Source organism: Octopus sinensis, linkage group LG6 (assembly GCF_006345805.1).
Source record: "Octopus sinensis linkage group LG6, ASM634580v1, whole genome shotgun sequence".
NCBI classification, from domain to species: Eukaryota; Metazoa; Mollusca; class Cephalopoda; order Octopoda; family Octopodidae; genus Octopus; species Octopus sinensis.
The window spans coordinates 69,841,755-69,862,488 of record NC_043002.1 but is presented as its reverse complement, the minus strand read 5'-3'; the positions used below and the strand labels follow the sequence as shown (position 1 = coordinate 69,862,488).

The 20,734-nt window shown below is 40.7% G+C and overlaps 2 non-coding genes across 2 annotated transcripts; both read left to right on the top strand.

The window, feature by feature from the left end:
* The first annotated feature begins 1,167 nt into the window (after window positions 1–1,167).
* Trnaw-cca lies at window positions 1,168–1,239 on the top strand. Its single transcript has one exon. It is a non-coding gene; the product is annotated as a tRNA-Trp (tRNA).
* A 3,565-nt stretch (window positions 1,240–4,804) lies between these two features.
* On the top strand, window positions 4,805–4,876 carry Trnaw-cca. The gene has a single exon. It is a non-coding gene; the product is annotated as a tRNA-Trp (tRNA).
* Window positions 4,877–20,734: the final 15,858 nt, after the last annotated feature.

Sequence of the window (20,734 nt, the reverse complement as noted above, 5' to 3'; positions counted from 1 at the left end):
TAATTGCTAGTGATACGAAACAAATGTAGATCGTTAAGAAATTCAGTCTTAATGTTCAAAGTTTCATTTCTCACCAAGGTAAACTGTACACTTCATCTTCAGTGAATTGGTAAAATAAGACAAATCTGATACTAGTATCTATCTTATCGGCTATCGATCCGCACCCATATTTAACAGTTTCGTAGAATGTAGTAGAGCCCCAAAATCTCCAACTAACAACAAGATTAAGAAAACAGGTGAAGTGAGACCCGACTGGAGCTATTGCTCTTAGATCAATATTAGCGATCTGTAACTATTTACTGACAATACAGTACAACGCATACATCCTATCGATAATTATCTCAATCACTCTTTCTCAACCTCTTTATCTCCCCCACTGTCTCTCTCGCTCATTATGTGTGTGCATGTGCATGTGCGTGTGTGTGTGTGTGTGTGTGTGTGTGTGTGTGTGTGTGAAGAAATAGATCAAATGAATACGTATCAAGTATCTTTTTCCCAAAATGAGTGGCCATTATTTCATATTGCATGTCTCATTCACCTAACCTTTGCGAGGCCCATCCCGCACCAACTTTGACCATCACCGATAAATTCTACTTTATTAACCGACCCTGAAAAGCTGAATAGCAAAGTTGGCCTGGGCTGGATTTCAAATCAGTACTCAGAAATCCAGAATTAATACTGTTACTGTAAGACATTCTACCCAAAGCCTCTAACGACTTTACTTATCTGTTATCTCGTTATTGTTTCTTTTCCTATCAATCCTGACCAAAGAAAATCCACCTATTTTCATCCTCTCTTTCATGATTGCATAAAACTACGTTTTACTAGGCTTTTTACTCTCATTTAGAACAGCAGCGTATCACTGGAGGTAGATTTCACTGTTGTTTGTAGCAAATCGATTTCCGATCCAGTGGTTACTGTTTGACACTCCTGTCTTTCTTATGATCACCAAAGGGCGAAGCAAAACCTAAGACGAAATGGGCAGATTTAAATTTAGCATCAGCTAGCAATAAAGCAATAAAGCAATAAAGCTTGATTTAAAAGTTTAGAACGTGAATCTGTCAACTGATTGCTGATCGAGACAGAATATATATGAAACCAATAACTTGTAATTGCAAAATCTAAAAGTAAGGCAGAAGACTATTGTTCGTTACATCGCATTTATACGGCGCTGTGGCGCAACGGTAACGCGTCTGACTCCAGATCAGAAGGCTGCGTGTTCGAATCACGTCAGCGTCAAATAGTTTATATTTTCTATTTTCATTGCTTTTTTTTTTTACAGTAATATAGCTAACTTGAAGTGATATGAGACAAAAGTTTAAGAAATCAAAATTTTTATTTCAGAGTATCACTTTCTCTCAAGGTGTAATATATTCTTCATTCGTGGAGGCGAAATGGCCCAGTGGTTAGGGCAGCGGACACGCGGTCATAGGATCGCGGTTTCGATTCCCAGACCGGGCGTTGTGAGTGTTTATTGAGCGAAAACACCTAAAAGCTCCACGAGGCTCCGTCAGGGGATGGTGGTGATCCCTGCTGTACTCTTTCACCACAACTTTCTCTCACTCTTACTTCCTGTTTCTGTTGTACCTGTATTTCAAGGGGCCGGCCTTGTCACTCTCTGTGTCACGCTGAATATCCCCGAGAACTGCGTTAAGGGTGCACGTGTCTGTGGAGTGCTCAGCCACTTACACGTTAATTTCCCGAGCAGGCTGTTCCGTTGATTCGGATCAACCGGAACCCTCATCGTCGTAACCGACGGAGTGCTTCCATCCATATTCTTCATTCTTAGTAAACTGGAAAAATAAGACCAATCGGTTCTTTCATCTGCATCCATATCTAACAGTTTCGTGCACTATCCTAAATCTCCACGCAACCACGAAGTTCTAAAAACAGGTAGGTGAAGCGACATCCGTTTAAAGCATATTACCCTTACATCAATATCATGAATCTATAACTCACTGTATTACTACAAGCACAGTGCATTGCACACATCTTATGTATAAGTCTTTCTCTCTATTTCTCTCTCTCTCTCTCTCTCTCTCTCTTCTCTCTCTCTCTCTCTTTCTCTCTCTCTCTCTCTCTCTCTCGTGATATATATATATATATCTATATATATATATATATATATTATATATAATATATATATATATATATATATAAAATTATTAAATTATATGTAGAAAAATACAAACTGGGACAAGAACGCAAAACACTTAGAAGACGATACAAAAAACACGGACGGGACATTCGAAGCCCTCAATCTTCAGTCAAGAACCGGATCATCGTAGCAATTTCGGCTGATTAATCTTGAGATCGCTCCGATCCGGCCAGACCCCAGGAAAAACTAAGCTACGAGCATTAGAAAAACTAAGCTAAACTTATATATATATATATATATATATATATATATATATATATATATATATACATACATATATATAATATTATATATATATATATATATATATATAATTGTGTGTATGTGTGTGCGTGAAGAGACAGATCAAATGAGCACATATGAAGTAGTGTTTTCCAAAAATGAGTGTCCATCATAACGTTTTGCATGTCTCATTCATCTAAACTTCGCGGAGCCCATCCGTCTCCTACTTTGACCATCACCGATAAAATATTCTACTTTATTAATCGACCGCGCTAAGCTGAAAGACAAAGCTGACCTCGGCTGCGTTTCATATCATGACACGGAAACCTGTGACTAATACTATGAAATATTCTATCCAAACTCAAACGTCTTTACCGATCCGCCATCGCGTTTAATTACCTGTTAATTTTCACAAACACAATCCATCTGTGACCATCCCGTGTATAAAGATTGTGTGACGTTAAAATATATGATATTTTCTTTTCTTTTTTTTTTATATCGTTGACGGGCGTTTCTTGTGCAAAGAACCAACACATGCAATGGCTCTATTTCAATTCTTTATAATTCGTCAGTTTCATTAGCTAATTATTTCAGTAATTACTAAGCGATTGTTCTACCAGTCATTTAGTTAATCAACCGTCAATTATTTGCATTGCCATTCGTGATCGATTGGATGAAGGTCTTGGCGAAGGATACAGATGTGAATTAGAAGTAGTGTGTGTATTTATTATTAGCATAAGGACCAACCGGAGATACAGCAATGTTTTTCGGGATTACGAAGGAGTAATCAGGAAAAAATGTGAAAAACTAGGATCATTTAGTGTATACTCTCTTTTACTCTTTACTCTTCTACTTGTTTCAGTCATTTGACTGCGGCCATGCTGGAGCACCGCCTTTTAGTCGAGCAAATCGACCCCGGGACTTATTCTTTGTAAGCCCAGTACTTATTATATCGGTCAATTTTGACGAACCGCTAAGTGACGGGGACGTAAACACACCAGCAATGCGCGGGGGACAAACGCAGACACACAAACACATACACACACACATATATATACACATATATACGACAGGCTTCTTTCAGTTTCCGTCTACGAAATCCACTCACAAGGTCGGCCCGGGGCTATAGCAGAAGACACTTGCCCAAGATGCCACGCAGTGGGACTGAACCCGGAACCAAGTGGTTGGTTAGCAAGCTACTTACCACACAGCCACTCCTGCGTCTATATTGAGTTTTATACAAAACTCCTGTATTAATAAATCATCTTTGATTTTTCTTTTGTTAAAATTCCGGCAACGAGGATTATTAACTTTGGTTTCCCTCCGCCCCCGTATTGTTCGTGAATTTAGAGTGTTTAAATTTGTGATACCATCCCCTTATTTCCTGTCGTAGATGGGAAGATTTGTTATCTTACTGTAATGGGTGTTATGTCCGTTTGTCCGTCTCTTTGTCTTCACGGCCAGACGGATGGATTAATGGTAACGATATTTTTCGGGATTACAAAGACGGTCGTCAGGAAGGGTTTTAGCATTAAAAAATCAGAAAGTATGATTATTTCGTGGATATCGATTTTTTAATTGATAAACCATCTTCGCATTTTTATTAAAAATTCACCGACCATGAGTAACTCTGGATTTTCCTCGTATAAATCATGGCCCCATCATAGATACGAAGGGGATCGCGAGGACGGCTAATAGCGAAAATAAAATGAAAAAAGTGTATGTCAGTATATTGTGTGTATAATTATTTAGTGATTATTGAAGTGTGTCAGTCTCGAGCGGGAAGCGAAACGGCTAATCGATGTTGTTTACATCTCAGTTTTGTCAATCAAAATAACCCATGGTGCCAGAACATCCAGACATTATTCGCATAGAACAGTGAGAGGTAAGTCCTAGTTTAGTTTTTCGCAACCCTAAAGATTCCGCTCGCACAATAACAGCAAACAAGGCACAGGGCCAAACTTTAGATCGTGTAGGTGTATTTTTACCCACTCTGATGTTTACACACGGCCAGTTATACATCGCTATGAGTAGAGAAACGAACTCCAGTAATTTGAAAATTTTTAAATCATATTATCGAAAGGAATACGATTCATAGTTCAAATAGGGAAATTTGTGAACTTTGAATGTTTAAGAGTATAAACAGGCATAAAATAGTGTAAACAATTAAAATAAAAGTATATTTAAATAACATTTTTTTCTTAATACTTTTTATGTGTCTTCGAATTATTTTCAGGATCATAAGGGTTATATTGTCATTAAATTTATCGAGAAAATGTAGTTTTAGAACCCAATTTGTAATCAGAAAATACCGCGAGACATTTATTTTACAAAACAAGTGATCGCTGATCGAGACAGCAGACAATATGTGAAACCAATATCTTGTAGTCGCAAAAGACTATTCTTTGCCAGCTCTGACCATATGGCCCTGTGGCGCAATGGTAGCGCGTCTGACTCCAGATCAGACGGTTGCGTGTTCGAATCACGTCGGGGTCAAATTCGTTTCTTTCGAAGAAAGCTTTAGCTTTTGTTAGGAGTGGTCCACATTCATGATACAGATTCTGGGAGCCTATTTCAGTTGGAGAGTGAATTGTCGTCACTTAGTCGCAAACACATCATATAGCTGCAATGTGATTTCTCTAAGACATCACCCAGTAAACTATCAAGTCCATTTACACATTTCTCAATATATACTGCTGTTACGACCTCACTTCCCCATTCTGCGACTCCATCGTAGGTGGGTAGATTAGCTAGTATATATAACTTTAAAAGCAGACCCATTAAGAAGAATAAGGCAAAAAAGTGTGAAGACACGGGATAGCATGTTATTCATTTGATTCTATATTATCTGCGCCAGCTTAACGATAATAATTTCTTTATACTAGGCATAATGCCAGTTTTATATATGCAGTGGAATAATTGATTTAATCGATCTGTATGTATATATTTTTAATCAAAGCCGAAGAGATGAAAGCTAGACTCAGCCAATATGGGATTTGTACACAGATGTGTCTTGTTATACTGAATTTCTCAGCTATCTGAAAAGAGCAAAAAAAACAAAAACAAGAAAGAGAATCTAGAAATGAACCCGGAACCATGTGGTTAGTAAGCAAGCTACATATCACTCAGCCACTCCTACACCTAAGATCGTTTATCGTATATCTTCTAATTGTTTCAGTCATTGGACTGCGGCCATGCTGGAGCTTCACTCTGAGGGGTTTTATTCGAACAGATAGACCCCTGTACTTATTTTTAACATTTAGTACTTATTCTGCCGGTCGCTGTTGCCGAACCGCTAAGTTATAGAGGCGTAAAATAATACCAGTGATCAAGCAGTGGTGAGGGACCTAACCCCGTCTAAAGAGTGTTTAGTTACAATATGCTTTAACTTTTCCGCACTTCGATCTGTTTGGCCTACCATTTCCGATTTGAATCCTCAGTGAACAGTCCCCTAGGTGGTCGAGGTACGCATTGCTTATCCAAATTCAAAACTACAATCTCTACCTTCTGTCTTTTACTTGTTCCACTCATTGGATTGCGATCATGCTGGGGCACGACCTTAAAGGGCTTTAGTCGAATGAATTGGCTGGTATTCATTCTGTCGGTTTTTTCTTTTGCCGAACTGCTAAGTTACGGTAACGTAAACAAGACAACAGTAGTTGACAAATTGTGGCGGGGATAACAAACATAGATACAAAGGCACACAAACACAGGTACGCGCGCGCGCGAACACACACACACACACAACACACACACACACACAACACACACACACAAATATATATAGGCGTTGCTGTGTGGTAAGTACCTTGCTTCCCAACCACATGGTTCTGGGTTCTGTCCCACTGCGTGGCACCTTGGGCAAGTGTCTTCTACTACAACCTCGGGCCGACCAATGCCTTATGAGTGGATTTGGTAGATGGAAACTGAAAGAACCCCGTCGTATATTTGTCTATGTGTGTGTATGTGTGTGTGTGTGTTTGACCTCCCATTACAGCTTGACAACCGGTGTTTGTGTGCTTACGTCGCTGTAACTTAGCGGTTCGGCAATAGGATCCGGTAGAATAAGTACTACGCTTAAGAAATAAGTCCTAAGACCGATTTGTTCAACTGAAAAAAAAAAGCTCTTCAAGGAGGTGCTCCAGCATGGCTGCAGTCAAATGACTGAAACAAGCAAAAGAATGAAGAATAAAGGAATATACACACTCACGAAAGACCCTCACAGCTTTCATCTACCAAATTCAATTACGAGACATCGTTGGTTAGCCCGGCGCTTTGGCAGAGGACGCTTTCCCAACATGTCGCACAGTGGCTGAATTCGAAACCACGTGATCGCAAAGGAAGCTTTAAAAAAAAATATAATAATAGTAATAATAATAATAATAATAATAATAATAATAATAATAATGATGATGATGATGATCCTTTCTACTATAGGCACAAGGCCGGAAATTTCGGTGTAGGGAACTAGTCGATTACCTTGACACTAGAGCCCAACTGGTACTTATTTTATTGACCCCGAAAGGCAAAGTCAACCTCGGCAGAATTTGAACTCAGAACATAGAGATGGTCGAAATACTGCAGAGCATTTCGTACGGTGTGCTAACGATTCTGCTAGCTCGCCGCCATAATAATGATAATGATAATAATAATAATAATAATAATAATAATAATAATAATAATCAATTCTTTTTTATTGGCCACAAGGGCTGACACGCATGATTACATAAAGGGACAAGACAGGACGAAAGGTTACAAAGGGTTTTGCCGTTTTTTAAAAACATCGAGTAAAAATCTTTATAGCAACTTATAAAATTCAACAATGAAAAACTCCCAAAAGGGCGAGACGTCTCGAAAGGTTCCTGGTGGAAAAAACCCTACAAAAGCCAACGGGAGCCTGGTCAAAAAAAGGGGGTGTAGAGAGTCCCCTTTCTTCTCCTTTTACATTACCTTTTTCTTTGAAATCACAGGCGAAACCTGAGAACTGGTCCATTTATACAGGCCAGTCTCGCACAATTCACCCACCTTTCATAAAACTTGCTATCGGACAGCACTTTCCTCTCTAACCTCATCTTCCTTTTCAAGTGAAACTTGAAAAAGTTGATGAGGCCTTGACCAAAGAGGAAAGTGTCTGACTTTAGCCCTTTCAAACGAGTCCACCACACGACCTCTTTCGCCACAGCCACTAGGCACAAGAAAACGGCCTCGCCCTCCTTGTTAAAGGAGGTCGGCGGGACAATCTTCACTATGGATTCGGCCGATAGTCGGATCCGTCCTACACGTGACAGTAGCTGTTCGACATAAACCCATATTTCAGCAATACTCGGGCACTGGACGAGTGCGTGCAGAACGTTTCGTCGTCCTGGCAACACCTCGGGCAGGCCCGGCTGACGGCACTTCCGTGCCGGTAGAGTTTATCTCGAACAGGCAGAGCCCCTCGGTAGCACTGCCAGGCGAGAGACCTCTGGAAATTATCCATCGGCCCCGGCCCGAAAGTCCTCCCGAACAGACCGCTCAGTTCGTCGTCTTCAACGCCTAGAGTTTCCCCGAGAACGTCGTCGCATTTTTCCTCCACTAACCCTCTATAGAACGCTAGAGTGGAGCTGTAACCGACCGCATTGCCCGCCTGGCGGAGGGCGGAGAGGGCTTGACGGCACTCGAGGTGCCAAGCGCCCTTTCTCGGTCTACGTTTGATCCAGGTCTGCAGCTCCGTCAAAGAGACGAGCTGCGGAAAATCGCGTCTGACAAAGACGACCACACCTGTTCACCGTCTAGGAAGCGCTTGAGATGCCGCAGCCTGAGCGCATGTCTGCGCAACAGCAACCACGGCATTCCAAGGCCTCCGTTCAGCGGTCGTTGACAGCAGATGGATCGCCTGACCAGTGGCACCTGACCCTTCCACAAAAAGTCGAAGAGCAGGCGTACCAGCTTGGCCAACCAGCGGTCGGGACAAGGGACGACGGTCAAGCGGTAATAGATGACGGATGCGATGTACGCATTCGCCACCTCCGCTCGACCTTTCAGGGACAGCTTCCTCTCGGCCCATTTCTGGGTGAGACGTGCCACCCTGCTCGTCACCTCTTCCCAGTTCTTATCCACCTGGAGGTCCGGACCGAACCAGACCCCGAGCAGTTTAACGGGTCCGTCTGTCCAGCGCCCTACGACGCTGTTGGACGGCATGGGCTTGCCTCTCCAGGTGCCCAGTTGCAAGCCCACAGAATTTTCCGCGTTAATCTTTGCCCCTGTCACCGCTTCGTACTGGTTTAGCGTCTCGCCAATCAGGCCAATGTGCCTGTGGCTCAACACCACCACGGTGACGTCGTCGGCATAAGCAGACACGCTGTTTCCGCCTCCTAGATCGCGCGGGATGCCCCTCAAAGCCTCCAACTTGCGCAGTAATGGCTCGAGAGTCAAAATGTACAAGAGGGAGGAGAGAGGGCATCCTTGGCGGACCGAACGCGAGATGTCGAACGGTTCCGAAAGGTGACCGTTCACCCGTATCACCGAGCAGATGTTGCTGTATAAAGCAGCGATCCCCCGCGGAAGACTGGACCGAAGCCGGCTGCCTTGAGGACAGCTGCCAGGTACCGATGGTCGACCCTATCGAAGGCTTTACTCTGATCCAAGTTGATCAAAGCCCCACCCGCGCCAGCGTCGTTACCCACCCTCTCTATGATGTAGCGCATGAGATGGAGGTTGTCGTGTATCGACCTGGTCGGCACGGCGCATGTCTGCGTCCCGCCGACCAGCTTGTCCACGACGAGCGCCAATCTCTTGGCTAGCACCTTGGCCAAAATCTTCAACTCTGCATTGAGCAGAGTGATGGGCCGGAAATTCCCTATAACGTCCCCCTTGTTTGGGTCCTTCTTTAGCAAAGCCACCACCCCTCGACAGACAAAAGCAGGAATTCTCCCGTTTTGCTGCCAGTTGCAGTAGACGTTTGCCAACAGGTCCGCAAACAAGTCTGGCATTGAAAAGTAAAGCTCGTAGGGCAGACCATCCAAACCCGGCGATCTACCTCTCGTGCAACTCTTCATCGCTTCCTGTACTTCCCAGGCAGATATCGGTCCTTCGCAGCACTCTGCCTCGCTGTCCGAGAGTTGCGGCAGTCCGTCCAGGTACACACCGAAGTCTGTACCGTTGGTGTCCGTTCCACACGCTCGTCCCAAACAGTTGAGCAAAGTGCCGCTGAAGCACCGTACACATCTGCTTCGGTTGGGTAACCTCGCGCCCGTTCTGGTCCACCAAAGACCGAATGGTTGCTCTGTTGCCTCGCTTCGCCTCCGCCACGCGGGCCCATCGAGCGGCTCTAGTCCCCTCCCCGCTTAGCGAACGTGCCTTAGCTCTGACAACGCAGCCTTCGTGTTTGGCGTCGAAGTGTTGGTCGAGGGCCAACCTTGCCGCCAACACGTCGGTCGCGATGCCAGTGTCAAGAGCCTCGTCTAGTTTCTTAACTAAATCCCGCTCTCTCTTCCTACGTTCAATAGCTAGAGTCTTACTATACCTAATCGACTCTACTCTAATTGCTCTCTTGAGGGCAAACCACCAGTTGTTGTTGATGATTGCCCCCGTGAGCGCCCCTTAACTAGTAAACTAATCCGGTCTCTGTAAGCTTTGCACGCCGTTAACGACGCGTTCAGCTTCCAGTAGCCGGGTCCCTGTCTATGTAGCCTATCTAAGTCGACCGTACAGATCACTAATTTGTGGTCCGTATATTCGACTAGGTGGAATTGTGGACACCCTACGCTGTCCTTATCCGCTGGCCTACAAACAACTCTATCTAAGTACGATCTAGACGACCCGATGCGGTTTGTCCAAGTCCACATTGGCACATTCGGGTTGTCTAGTCGAAACCTGTCGGACAGCTGAAAGCGGCCGAGTAGTTGGCGAGGCTCTTGCACCCTCCCCCTCTCCTATCAGACGCTCCCCTGCCCACCCGATCGAAACGTTCGTCTAAGACAGCGTTCCAATCCCCAACTAGTACTAGAGTGCGTGACGTTCCCAGGAAAACTTCCAGACGTTTGAAATAATCCGACTGCCCTGCTCCTGTCGGAGCGTAGGCAGCCAGCAGTCTGAAAGCACCGCCGTCACTACCGTCCACGTCGAGGACCACCAACTTACCTTCCGGATCCAAGAAGACTGTCCTTATTTTCAGGTCCAGGCCCTTCCGAAACAACACCGCAGTACCACCACCGCCCGCTCCCGGCCGACACGGAGATAGAAATATCTCGTATCCGCCGAAAAGGGCTGCGAGTTCCTGCGGGTCGGAGAGCCTGGTTTCACTGATGGCTGCTACATCCACATCATGAAACCTCAGGTCGTTTAACAGGTGACCCTGTTTCCAAGGTGACCCGAGGCCTCTCACATTCAAGCAACCGATTCTAAGATTTGCCATGTTTCAAAAGTTAGGGGGAAAAAAGGAGAAAAAAGGCTCTACTTACTGTTGTTGGTGGGGGGGGTGGCTCCCTTGTGCTTTTGCACGGGTGCTTCAATAATATTTTTGTAAAGTTTCTGAGAGAAACTTTTCCCTAACGATCCCACATCGTTAGGGAATATTTGTTTTATTTCGTTGTAAACTGTTTTGTTTATTTTTATTGTGAGAATGTGTGCTGGTGGTGTGTTGTGTGTAGGTATTATGAAATCTGTAATGTTTGTGCTTGTTTTGTTTTCCGAGGTGGGTCGGAATTAGTAACAAATTCTCAGTTTGCAAGGGCGAAATGGCGTCGCCCTTGCAAGCTCCTCTGTTGGGAAGCGAACCTCCACGGTTCCAAAACGCTTCCCCTTGGTTACGTAGCTCTTTTGGGCCCAAATGGGCTTTAGAGCTATCTCCAACTGTTGGGGTGTGGCATTTGTTATTTCTTTTAGTTTTCTGTCGAAAACTTTGTAAATTATTGTTTGCTTGTTGGTGCTTTCAATCACCTCTTGTGGAGTATTGAGGAAGATACCATTGCCATCCTTCCTTAACAATTCTTCGCTCTTTTCACATCTTCTAGAGTTATCTTAACTTCCTCCGAAATTTGCTTCGCAGCAGAAGCAAAATTGTTGGAAGTTTTTTCTTTTATCTCCGTGTCAATGTTTGTGATGATTTTTGTATTTGTTTTTTTTTCCTCCTCCTTCCGTACCAAAACATTAGGTGAAGGCAGAGGGGAAAAATCGAGAATTACGTCGAACGCGACGTCCTGGCTTGCATTCTCCTTTTGAACGGAGCTCGTGCTCTGCGGTTCGGAAGGAGAATCTTTGTTGCCTTTTAAGGCGTGAAGTGGGTGTTTTGGACGAGTTGTGTGTGTTTGCGGAGGGAATGTATCTTGAAGGAAGGAACAGCCAACTGTTCGCTTCATAGCCATGTTTTTTTGTTGTAATATTCAAAATGTTGAAAAATGTCAATAAATGCCCTGATGCAGTACCAGGCAGAGGCTCCCATGGCTTCTGATCTTAACTGATTGGAAGTGTTATCATGTACATTGTTTTGTCTTGGTATAAAAGATGGGCTACAGCAACATATTCTGCTCAATACCACAGATTTGCTTGTCAGTTTTTTGACTTTAACCAGTTGAGCATGTCCCTAGTGGCGACGATAGTGCATCTCTGATCACGAGCAGAAGTAGTGGGGGAGCAGCATAGCCAGTGTTGAGAGGGATTCTTTGGGTTTTTGAATAATTCACCTCTGGAAACATGGGTGGTTCTTTCAACATCCTTAACAACCTTATTCAGGACCTTTTGAGCGGGATGGGCTACTCAACCTGAAGAAAATTCTAACTGGGCCCCCACCTGCAAGTCATGTGCTTTTATCTTGATATGAGATCACTATGGCGCGCACATATGGTTGTGATGCATGTGCCTGGTGTACCTTTATCAGACGGGTAGTCATGATGGGTATATTGGGCTTCGTATATTTTACCCCAGTGTCACTTTGATGGCATGCACTGCTCTCTCACTCAATAATAATAATAATAGTAGTAGTAGTAGTAGTAGTAGTAGTAGTAGTAGTAGTAGTAGTAACAACAACAACAACAACAACAACAACAATAATAATAATAATAATAATAATAATAATATAATAATAATATAATAATAAATTCTTTTAGACAATCGTACAGGCACGAAATATGATTCACTGCATAATTACGCCGACTTAAAATAATTAACTCTTAACAACATAAAATGTATTAACCCTAATTCAGCTGTGAATGTGTTATATCAGATTTTACTTGCATATCTTTCGTTCAATGCTGTATCATTGTTAGAACAGATGTTATTATCATTAAAACAGGAAGCGTTAATTTATAAACCCAATGACTTACATTTAATTCCGATATTCAGATAAAACATAAGGGATATAACTGATAGTAAATGTAAAATGGTTTTTACAGGACTTCATTGTAAACAACAGCCATGAACACAGGGAAACAGTTCTAATGTTCGGTCAGCTCTTTTTTTCTGACCGCCTGTCTGTCTGTTGGCTTGTCTGTCTGTCTATTTGGCGATGTATTTGTTTTTCCTTTTCTCTCAGCCTCCCTCTCTTTCTCTCTCTCTCACACACACACTCTCTCTCTCACACACACTCTCTCTCTCTCTCTCACACACACACACTCTCTCTCTCTCTCTCTCACACACACACACACACGCACTCTCTCTCTCTCTCTCTCTCAATCTATCTATCTGTATATATCTGTCTGTATATATATATATATATAAATTTCAACAATTGAGGGCAAAATTAATTAATTATTAATCAATTTCACCAAGTGTTCAGTATGCAAAGGGACCATTCAAGGCGAATTCAAATTATTACATTATATAAAAGGGCTTAGTAAAATAAATTACTTTGCCGCATACTGAACTCATTAGAAATAGCAGCAGCTAAAAAACTTTTTTAAGGCTATTTCTAATACTTAAAGAAAATCTCTCTCTCATATATAGTGTTTGCATATTTAACTCACAAAAGTTTGGGGGTAATGACATCGAAAAATCAAATGCTAAGGTTATTCGAGAACGTACGTTTCAAGATTAGTCAAAACAACATTTCTATCATCGGCTCGGAAATTCCTTGTTTGGATTTGGAAACCCTGAATAAGAACATACCCTCTCGAAGATCTGCTCCCAACTAACAGTGTCAACAAATTCAAAATAGCAAGCGAAGATCTCTGTTCTCCCCTTTCCACCACGTGGGTTAAAATCATCAAACTCTATGCTTATTTCGGTAAAGTCCGAAGCATTAATCAGAGGGAGATTAATTATAATTTCAACAATTGAGGGCAAAATTAATTAATTATTAATCAATTTCACCAAGTGTCAGTATGCAAAGGACCATTCAAGCGAATTCAAATTATTACATTATATAAAAGGGCTTAGTAAAATAAATTACTTTGCCGCATACTGAACTCATTAGAAATAGCAGCTAAAAAACTTTTTTAAGGCTATTTCTAATACTTAAAGAAAATCTCTCTCATATATAGTGTTTGCATAATTTAACTCACAAAAGTTGGGGAATGACATCGAAAAATCAAATGCTAAGGTTATTCGAGAACGTACGTTTCAAGATTAGTCAAAACAACATTTCTATCATCGGCTCGGAAATTCCTTGGTTTGGATTTGGAAACACTGAAAATAAGAACATACCCTCTCGAAGATCTGCTCCCAACTAACAGTGTCAACAAATCAAAATAAGCAAGCGAAGAATCTCTGTTCTCCCCTCTCCCTTTCCACCAGCGTGGTTTAAAATCATCAACTCTATGCTTATTTCGGTAAAGTCCGAAGCATTAATCAGAGGGAGATTAATTATAATTTCAACAATTGAGGGCAAAATTAATTAATTATTAATCATTTCACCAAGTGTTCAGTATGCAAAGGGACCATTCAAGGCGAATTCAAATTATTACATTATATAAAAGGGCTTAGTAAAATAAATTACTTTGCCGCATACTGAACTCATTAGAAAGAAATAGCAGCTAAAAAACTTTTTTAAGGCTATTTCTAATACTTAAAGAAAATCTCTCTCATATAGAGTGTTTGCCTAATTTAACTCACAAAAGTTTGGGGGTAATGACATCGAAAAATCAAATGCTAAGGTTATTCGAGAACGTACGTTTCAAGATTAGTCAAAACAACATTTCTATCACGGCTCGAAATTCCTTGGTTTGGATTTGGAAACACTGAAAATAAGAACATACCCTCTCGAAGATCTGCTCCCACTAACAGTGTCAACAAATTCAAAATAAGCAAGCGAAGAATCTCTGTTCTCCCCTTTCCACCACGTGGGTTAAAATCATCAAACTCTATGCTTATTTCGGTAAAGTCCGAAGCATTAATCAGAGGGAGATTAATTATAATTTCAAACATTGAGGGCAAAATTAATTAATTATTAATCAATTTCATTTCACCAGTGTTCAGTATGCAAAGGGACCATTCAAGCGAATTCAAATTATTACATATATAAAAGGGCTTAGTAAAATAAATTACTTTGCCGCATACTGAACTCATTAGAAATAGCAGCTAAAAAACTTTTTTAGGCTATTTCTAATACTTAAAGAAAATCTCTCTCATATATAGTGTTTGCATAATTTAACTCACAAAAGTTTGGGGGTAATGACATCGAAAAATCAAATGCTAAGGTTATTCGAGAACGTACGTTTCAAGATTAGTCAAAACAACATTTCTATCATCGGCTCGGAAATTCCTTGGTTTGGATTTGGAAACACTGAAAATAAGAACATACCCTCTCGAAGATCTGCTCCCAACTAACAGTGTCAACAAATTCAAAATAAGCAAGCGAAGAATCTCTGTTTTCTCCCCTTTCCACCAGCGTGGTTAAAATCATCAAACTCTATGCTTATTTCGGTAAGTCCGAAGCATTAATCAGAGGGAGATTAATTATAATTTCAACAACAGAGGGCAAAATAATTAATTATTAATCAATTTCACCAAGTGTTCAGTATGCAAAGGGACCATTAAGGCGAATTCAAATTATTACATTATATATATATAGATATATATGTAAAAAAAATACAAACTGGGACAAGAACGCAAAACATTTAGAAGACGATACAAAAAACACGGACGGGACATTCGAAGCCTTCAATCTTCAGTCAAGAACCGGATCATCCTCGCAATTTCGGCTGATTAATCTTGAGATCGCTCCGATATATATATATATATATAACCTAACTGTCTAAATGTTTTGCGTTCTAGTCCCATCTTTGAGTTTTTTATATATAAAAATATAGCGGCGTACGTACACTTTGGTCACTTATATGTAAGTATATATATATACTGTATATATATAAACTTTGTACGACTCTATTGCTTTCTGTTCTTTCATTCTTTCCTTCGCTCTTTTGTCCCCCCACTCTCACATTTCCTGGCCTTCTCTTCATGCTCACCTTCTCTCCTCTCTTTCACTTCACTCGGTCCCTTTCACTTCACTCTGTCCCTTTCACTTCTTTTCTCGTCCCCCCTTAATTCTTCAATCCCTCTGCTTCTCTTCTCTCTCTCTCTCTCTCTCTCTCTCTCTCTCTCTCTCTCTCTCTCTCTCTCTCTCTTCTCTCCCCACGTGACCGGTGTTCGGCCAAGCCTGACCTTTCTTTCTTAGTTTGACCACAATCTGTGCAACATCTATATTCTTCTATCTATACTCCTCCATGTGCCAGTCAAATCTTATGTCCCTGCCATAAGGCTTTTCTTGCACACAGGCCACCCTTGGTCGAAAGACATCCGTTGTTATTGGCCTGTTATTTGTATTTGTGTACCATTTCTTCGCTGCTTTCTTGCAAAGAATCTAGTACTCTTAGCTTATTTTTTCTTTGGGGATGGCCAGATTGGAGAAATCTCGAATTTAACCAGCTGAAATTGCAAAGATAGTCTGGAACTCGACTGAGGAACGAAAACTCCGAATGACCCATCCTTGTTTTCTTTGTATCGTCTGTCTGGATGTTTTGTTGTCCCTTTTTTGTATTATATATATATATATTATATTATATTATATTATATTATATTATATTATTATATATATATATATATATATATATATATATATATAGTTAATCCAAACAAGAAAACACAGAAAAGAACACAGCAACGCGAGGACGTGGAACAATTAAAGTATTATTTGACGCTCAGGAAAGAAGGGAAGGAGGGTTTAACGTTTCGAGCGGAGCTCTTCGTCGGAAACAAGGAGAAGGAAAGATCCCGAGAAGGGAAGACAGAGGAAAAAAATATTTTTGCTGGCGGTGCTCAAGAGATCACATGTTGAATATATATATATATATATATATATATATATATATATATATGGTGTAGGTGTGTGGTAAGAAGCTCGCTTCCAACCACATGGTTCCGGCAATTGCCTTCTGCTATAGTCTCGGGACGACCAGGGCCTTTTGAGTCGATTTGATAGAATGAAACTGAAAGAAGCCCGTTGTATATAGATAGATAGATAGATAGATAGATAGATAGATAGATAGATAGATAGATAGATAGATAGATAGATAGATAGATAGATAGATTTGTGTGTTTTTGTTCAGCCACCATCGCTTGACAACCGATGTTGGTGTGTTTTCGTCCCCGTAACCTGGCGGTTTGGCAAAAGTGAGCGATAGAAGAAGTATTAGACTTTCAAAGGCGGTGCTCCAGCATGGCCGCAATCAAATGACTGAAATAAGTAAAATAATAAATTAAAAGTATATATATATATATACACACACGCACATAAACATGTATGTATGCATGTAAATGCAAATGCATGTATATATGCAAGCAGATGTATGTATGGCCTTTCACACACCCCACGCACGCATATATGTATATGTATATATATATATATATATATATGAATATATTTTGGGTGACTCAGAGTTTAATAATTGATTATGAACCGAATATATATCGATTGATCCAGAACCTCAGCTAAAGTAATCTTTTGTTTTATGTGGGAGAGTAAGGCATATTCACTTCCTTTGGAGCATTCAAAGCATTCTGGGAAAATTTAGTTATCGCGGGGTCAGTTAAAAATCACAAAAGTTGATTAAAAGTAAGAAACCCTTAAAATGAACTTAAAGCCTTTTTTAAAAACTTACTGCGGGCACCGCATTTAGTCGAGCAAATCGACTCCAGGACTTATTCTTTGTAAGCTTAGAAGTTATTCTATCGGTTTCTTTTGCCGAACTGCTAAGTTACGGGGACGTAAACACACCAACATCGGTTGTCAAGCGATGGTGGGGGCACAAACACAGACACATAAATACATACAGATACGACGGATTTCTTTCAGTTTCCTTCAATAAAATCCTTTCACAAGGCTTTGGTCGGCCCGAGGATATAGCAGAAGACACTTACCCAAGGTTCCACGCAGTGGGACTGAACCCGGAACCATGTGGTTGGTAAGCAAAATACTCACCACACAGCCACTCTAGCGCCTATGTTCTTTATAAAGAAAATGGGCATGTAACAAAGTGAAAATGTAAAATAAAATTAAATGAAGAGTTATTATGAGTGTTTGTAATAAGAAACGTATGCGACAATTGTTCGATACACAATAAAGGCTATAGCATGCCAAGCGAAATGCTTAGCAGTATTTCGTCTGTCGTTACGTTCTGAGTTCAAATTCCGCCGAGGTCGACTTTGCCTGTCATCCTTTCGGGGTCGATTAAATAAGTACCAGTTACGCACTGGGGTCGATGTAATTGACTTAACCGTGTGTCTGTCCTTGTTTGTCCTCTCTGTGTTTAGCCCCTTGTGGGTAGTAAAGAAATAGGTATTTCGTCTGTCTTTACGTTATGAGTTCAAATTCCGCCGAGATCAACTTTGCCTTTCATCCTTTCGGGGTCGATAAACTAAGTACCAGTTGCGTACTGGGGTCGATCTAATCGACTGGCCCCCTCTCCTAAAATTTCGGGCCCTGTGCCTAGAATAGCAAAGAATAAACACTAAAGGACTCACTTAAAAAAAGAAAACGAAAATATAGTAAACATCAAAAAAAAAAAAATGAGCGGAAATGTATGTAGTTACAATGTGATAATAGATTGATACAAGATTAATAAGGCCAATAGGTTGGTTAGCTATAAGAAGGTTCAGTAACAATGTGTGCTTAATCAGTTGCATGCATTCACACATATTTCGTTGATACACTCGCATATAACTGCAAATTAAAAACGGCTGTTTTCAGCTCCATAAAATGAAATTACCTACTTGCTTGCATTTTTGCAAAAATTTCACACCTAATACTTAAATACAGATATGTTCTATTTAGATTCCGTCTTACATAGGGTTCTCCTGTTACTGCCATTTTTCGAAAGCCTTGATCTTTCAACGTTCTTCTTGACGATTTTATAGTTTGAAGCATTTTCTTTCAATGACCAAATGTAATAAGAAAGTTTCTGAAAAAAAAGAATGAGTCAATAATTTTATCCTTGAAATTCACTTCGAGTTGGCCACGTAACGTTTTAGACTAGTGTAATGGTTTAGGTTTGTTGGGTTAGCTTCATAAGCTTCTCCTTCATAAATTATGATGTCTATTTAACAGCATCCAATAAACAAGGATGAGTTGATGTCACAGTAGATATCTAAGCTGTATATATCAGTGTTCGACACGTAGCGATGCTAAGCTAAAGTTGTTTAGCTGGTTAAAGAGACAAATTAGCCTACAGCCAATCTTGTATATATATATATATATATATATATATATAATATATATATATATATATATATATATAAAGTTTCTTTGCATTCCACTGTGCAAAGCTTCTGAAAAAAAAGAATGAGTCAATAATTTTATCCTTGAAATTCACTTCGAGTTGGCCACGTAACGTTTTAGAGTATTGTCATGGTTTAGGTTTGTTGGGTTAGCTTCATAAGCTTCTCCTTCATAAATTATGATGTCTATTTAACAGCATCCAATAAACAAGGATGAGTTGATGTCACAGTATGAAGAACGGCTAGTGGGTTTGTGGGATATAATATTCTTCCTATTAGCAGATTGATAGATAGATACTCACTTTAAATTAGCGTAGTATGTTGTTACATAAACATTTTACGATCATATAAACATAGCACACAGTCATATAAACATTTATATATTTTTTATAAAATGGCGGTTAATTAAGTACTGTATTATCAGACGTTCAGAAAAGGAAGGAAAGAGGATTTAACTTTTCGAGCAAAGCTCTTCTTCAGAAATAGAGTCAAGTCCAAAGGAAGGGAAGACGGAGGAAGAAAATCGCCAACGATACACACGTGGTTACATTTTGAAATGACCAGAAGGGAATGGACGAAGAAAAAGTTCTTTCTAAGACAGGAGAGTTTTCTTTCCTCGGTCGAGTTACAGATTATCTTTGCAATTTCGGCTGGTTATACCCGAGATTGCTCCAATCTGGCCAGCCCCAAGGAAAAACTAAGCTAAGAGCACTGGATTCTTTGGAAGAAAGCAGCGATTGTATACGAAAAAAAAATGAGAAATGGTACACAAATACAAATGCAAATAACAGGACATTAACAACGGGTGTCTTTCGACTAAGGTCGAATTAAATTAAGCTGGCGTGTGTGGAAGTGAAGCCTTACGGCAGGGACATATGAGTTGATAGGCATGGGGAGGAATATAGACGTTGCACGAATGGTGGTCGAACCAAGAAAGAAAGGTTAGGCTTGGCCGAACACTGGTCACGTGGAGAGAGAGGAGAGAGGTAGAGACACAGGGATAGAAGAATTAGGGAGGGACGAGAAAAAAAGAAAAGGGACTGAGCAAAGTGAAAGAGGAGGGAAGGTGAGAATGAAGAGAAAGCCAGGAAATCTGAGAGGGGGGAAAGAAAGAAAGAAGAGTGGAAAGAACGAAGTAAGTGTGAAGGGGCTGATAGGAAGAAACAAAGAAGGGAAGAATAAGAATCGTACAAAATTTAGATTTCTATATTTACATATAAGAGACCAAAGTGTGTGGTAAGTAGCTTGCTTACCAACCACATGGTACCGGGTTCATTCCCACTGCGTGGCACCTTGGGTAAGTGTCTTCTACTATAGCCTCGGGCCGACCAAAGCCTTGTGAGTGGATTTGGTAGACGGAAACTGAAAGAAGCCCGTCGTATATATGTATATATGTATATATATATATGTGTGTGCGTGTTTGTGTGTCTGTATCGCTTGACAACCGATGCTGGTGTGTTTATGTCCCAGTTACTTAGCGGTTCGGCAAAAAAGAGACCGATAGAATAAGTACTAGGCTTACAAAGAATAAGTCCTGGGGTCGATTTGCTCGACTAAAAGGTGGTGGTCCAGCATGGCCACAGTCAAATGACTGAAACAAGTAAAGGAGTAAAAGAGTATATGTATGTATGTATATATGTACGTATTATGTATATATGTATGTATATA